At 35.6% G+C, this 5,203-nt stretch overlaps 1 pseudogene; it reads left to right on the top strand.

Moving 5' to 3' along the window:
- The first annotated feature begins 1,365 nt into the window (after window positions 1-1,365).
- Window positions 1,366-2,115, top strand: LOC108373875 (POC1 centriolar protein homolog; annotated as a pseudogene).
- Window positions 2,116-5,203: the final 3,088 nt, after the last annotated feature.

Genomic DNA, 5,203 nt, shown 5'->3' with positions numbered 1-5,203 from the left:
TATTTGTTGTTCAAATGGTAACATATATACGCAAAAACTTCGAAAATATTAGATTATTGTTTTTTTTAAAAATGCTATTTTTAAAATTTCCTTTTGATTTCGACTTTAGAAATATTCATATTACAAAAGTTTTTCACAATTGTTTTAAGATTTTAAAGGTTTTAAAATGTACACAGAATGCAACAATGTGCTTGAATTTGTTTGCATCTTCGTCAGCTTATTCGTTTGCAGACTGGAAAAATGTCGAACGGCTATCAAAATACTGATTCAAAATATACTTCTTTCACNTCCTTTTGATTTCGACTTTAGAAATATTCATATTACAAAAGTTTTTCACAATTGTTTTAAGATTTTAAAGGTTTTAAAATGTACACAGAATGCAACAATGTGCTTGAATTTGTTTGCATCTTCGTCAGCTTATTCGTTTGCAGACTGGAAAAATGTCGAACGGCTATCAAAATACTGATTCAAAATATACTTCTTTCACTGGACACACAAATTGGGTGTGCGCGGCAAAATTCAGCCCTAATGGCCAGTTTATTGCATCGTGCGGCGACAAGTTAAGAATTTGCGATACATCTTCAGGCGAATGTGTGCGAACGTTCACCCGGGAAGAGGTATGGGATGGCAGCTGGCATGGCATCCAGACGGTAATCTGGTGGATTTAGCTTTAAGTTGTAATCGTGTTAAGATATATGACATAGCCGAAGGCGAGCTAATACAGTTGTATCAAGTGAATTCGTCGCCGGAGAATGATGTTGCATTTCACCCAGGCGTTACTTATCGACTCTTCTCATCATTGTGTACAAATACAAGTGAGATATCTTAGTAATAGACGTCATCCTGGGCCACAGTGCGATCATCTGTTTTTTAGGGTTGCTTATTTTGGTCAAAACTGTGCCTTTTTGACCTGAGTTGCATTAAATAGTTTTATAAAACTTAGTACTATTTGTTGTTCAAATGGTAACATATATACCCAAAAACTTCGAAAATATTAGATTATTGTTTTTTTTAAAAATGCTATTTTTAAAATTTCCTTTTGATTTCGACTTTAGAAATATTCATATTACAAAAGTTTTTCACAATTGTTTTAAGATTTTAAAGGTTTTAAAATGTACACAGAATGCAACAATGTGCTTGAATTTGTTTGCATCTTCGTCAGCTTATTCGTTTGCAGACTGGAAAAATTGCGAACGGCTATCAAAATACTGATTCAAAATATACTTCTTTCACTGGACACACAAATTGGGTGTGCGCGGCAAAATTCAGCCCTAATGGCCAGTTTATTGCATCGTGCGGCGACAAGTTAAGAATTTGCGATACATCTTCAGGCGAATGTGTGCGAACGTTCACCCGGGAAGAGGTATGGGATGGCAGCTGGCATGGCATCCAGACGGTAATCTGGTGGATTTAGCTTTAAGTTGTAATCGTGTTAAGATATATGACATAGCCGAAGGCGAGCTAATACAGTTGTATCAAGTGAATTCGTCGCCGGAGAATGATGTTGCATTTCACCCAGGTGGAAATTTCTTGGTGACTGGCGGCCATGACGATACAATAACATTGCTTGATTTATTAGAAGGTCGACCAATTTATACACGGTAGTAGTGCACTTTAGCGGAACCAGGTCAAAATGGACGGGAAAATTATACACTAACTGGCCATACTGACAAAGTTTGCGCCGTCGCTTTCTCCACATGGTAGACATTTTGCTTCCGCGGGCGAGGATCGACAGGTAATTTCTACTTTGTGTGTGAAAAAATTATATAATATAAATTTTTTCCATATATTCAACAGTTGCTCGTTTGGAAATCTAATTTGCATACATTTGATGTCAATAGCTTTCGCAACAAACCAGCCAGTTCTCAAAGAGTCCAAATTGATTTTAGTCATGCAACAGCTCCACATAACTCCGCATAGACACACCAGTTGCTGGAGTATCAAAAAGCTGTGATGACAGTATTTTAATTGATCAACGACAATCGGTGGCATATGGAATGGTGATGGAAATTTTCTGGTGCTTGATAGCCAATATACTACAAGAGTGAGCTACAAGTGAAACGCTGAGACAGTAATTTTTCTTAAATTTCCAGATTTTATTTGCAGTTACATTAAGAAGCTAATAGAGGGCGAGGAAGGTGTCGAGTTACTGCAGTACTACAACTGGGAAAATCCACATTTCGGACGTGCCCCACTCGTATGGAATAGTAGCTTATGTCAAAATGGTGGTTTTAGTATAATGCGGCATTCGCAGCAACACTCACTGGCGCCGCGCCGTTGAAGAAATTTTGGCAAATGAACGTGCAAGAAATAGTTCCGATACTACCAAGTCCATGTTCTTGTTAAGGGTCATCGAAAAATTCTTGTGTTGTAAATACAGTATATTTTGCTACTGCACATCCTTCTTTGCACGAAAAACTTGTGCACTTAACCGAAAAAGGCACTTAAGCGAATTTTCTTTACTACTTCAATGAGAAGGTATCCAAATCCCTATGAAACCAAATAATGGAGAAGCACTTACCACGTAGAAATTACTGCAGCGAAATTTTTACCGAATAGTATCTAATTATCTATATAACTACATAAATTTATAGCCATTTTCGTTGTTCTGCGAGATGAACAAAATAAATAAAAAGTTGTAAAATTAGGTAATTGTAGGGCCAGTGCAGGTAAACGTAATACTTTCTTTGATAATTGATACTAGTCGCACAATTTTTAAGGCAGGTATCGCCAATATGCAGGTATGCTAAATGCATCTTTCGGAGGAGTTTCCTTATAAACGTTAAAAATAATGCCTCTGATGCGCATTTTGGGGTAGGTATCTTAAATGTGCACTTATGCATAGAGGCAGCAAAGCAAAATATACTGTAATAAAGGGAATGCCGGATTATACTAAAGCCAGCTTCCCGACATAAACTACTATTCCATACAAACACAGAAATATAAATGTATCTAAAACTGAATGACTCAAATCAAGTTGGATGCATTTGCATAATATACCTAATATTGGAATCTGTTTTGATCATAAAAAATACAACTTGCAATCCTTTAGATATAGTTTTGAAAGAAATTGATTGGAATCGTAATTTAATACTAATTTAATTTAGTGGTTAATGTTTAAAAATGAATTCGCAATATGTCCGCAGCTCAGGTTGATTTGAAGAAATCCGAATTACATACATCTACTTGAATATAGGATAGGCAGGGTTGCATACAAATGGTAGTTCCGTATATATTTAAAATATGTTAGTTCATTCAATATTTACATCTGGGCCAATAAATAATAAACATATAGCCGAAAAAACAAAGTTTCAATTAAAACGAGTTTTTATAACCCCGCATGAAATTCCGATTAATTTTAAATATGAAAATAACAATATTTTTTACCTTGCATATACCTACACAAGAACCGCATTAGCAAAAAACCGATTGGACTCAACATATATTTCTTTACAGCATTTATACCTCTGTCTTTATAGCGCATTCGATAAAGTCTTATTCAAAAGTAAACAAAATCTGCTATTTTTAAACGAAATTTTTTTAATAAATAATTTGCGCGGTTGACCGAAATGGAAACAAACAATAATTGTAATTTATTATAACAATAATTCGAATTTAAAACGGGCTGTATAAAGAAAACCAGCCTATTGTCACTTCACTTCAAATGAGTGTGCGTTTATACTTGTTTTCTAACTGATGTGAGAAACAAAAAACCGATTTGAAAACAAATAGAAGTCAACACACTTTTCAATTTCAACGCGTTTTGAAATTTAGTTTGTGCATCCGTTTTGAATCACAGCGAACTGGGTCAAAGCGCCTTATATGTCGGTATAAACAAGGTAATAGAGCCGTTTGATTCTTAACAACATACATTAGACATTTTATTTAACTGTTGAAATGGTAACAATTACTATGCGCAAAAAGTTACTATACATTAAATCATTAAATTTTTGTTTTATAAAAATACATTTTTTTTAATTTCACTTTAATTTAGACAGTGGAAATATTTTCATTTTAAAAATGTATCACATATTTTTGAAGATTTTCAAAGCTTTAAAAAAATACTGCAGAACACAACATGAGCCTTAGGAATAGGAATAGGAAAGGGTTGTCTCTTACAAATTCCATTATACGTTCATCCATCGCACTCCTGTGGAGATGCATGGAATTAAAATTATAATAGTTGCGTTCCAGATGCTTCACAATTTGCAGGTTTTACAGGATCTGCAGGAAGAGCTGTTTACTCCATTAATAAACCTTGTGGAAGGTGGTCACCTGGAACAGCTTCCTGTAGAAACCTGCAAATCGTGAAGCATCTGGAACGCAACTAATGTATAAATTTATACACATTTATACATATATACATACATACATTGTAAGTTAAATAAAAGACTGTGAAAAGTAAGTAAGTATAAAAGGTGCAAAACGCCCGCGGAGAACACAAAAGTGCCAAAAATAACGCGCCCATTTCACAAAAAATTTTAGTTGTCAGTGACACAAAGAGAAGTTGGCTGCGTTTCATTTATGTCAAATTCGACACTTGAAGTTTGCTGCAATGAAGGCAGTGGCAGTGAATTTAGAATTTGGGCTAAGCTGTCACTGCTGTATTGTGTGTTGCTTCATTGAACAGCACAGTTTCTAAAAAACAGCTGATTTCCAAATACTGCCACTGCCACTGTTACTGCGCTATTGTATTTTGGGCTTAATGCATTAACCAAAAATACATAATCACGTAAGAACGCGACGTTGTATTTGTAACTGGTTTGGAGAAAAAAGTTTACGAAAGTGGGTGCGAAAGCAGCTGAGCGTTTGTTTACATCACTAGCACCACTATTTTACACATGGCGTAGAACATGCTCAAAAAATCGACTTTTTTCACTCTCTTGTTCTTACGCGATCTTGTTCCTTCGTTCATGTGGTTAATGTGTGCTATCCAACTAAGTCTGTGTTCAAACACGGAAACTCTAGTTTTTTATTACCGGCGATGGTGTTGCCTTTTGCATTTACATACAAAAACTTTGTACGCAATTGTTGTTGCCGTGAACCGCCAACTTGAATTACCCAGATGACCGAGAACACAAAGCATGTTTCCCGAGTACGGGCAACTCGGTATCTGTCTCCTTTCCTCGTCGCTCTCTCCACAACAAGCTTCGAGATCCGCAACAAAAGTTTTCGTGTCTGAACATCGACTAACGTTACTTAT

The sequence above is a fragment of the Rhagoletis zephyria genome, unplaced genomic scaffold (genome assembly GCF_001687245.7).
Source record: "Rhagoletis zephyria isolate East Lansing unplaced genomic scaffold, Rhagoletis_zephyria_1.1 Rzeph_scaffold_07109, whole genome shotgun sequence".
Taxonomy (NCBI): Eukaryota; Metazoa; Arthropoda; class Insecta; order Diptera; family Tephritidae; genus Rhagoletis; species Rhagoletis zephyria.
The sequence above is the reverse complement of the archived record's forward strand: the minus strand, read 5'-3'. Positions and strand labels throughout refer to the sequence as shown.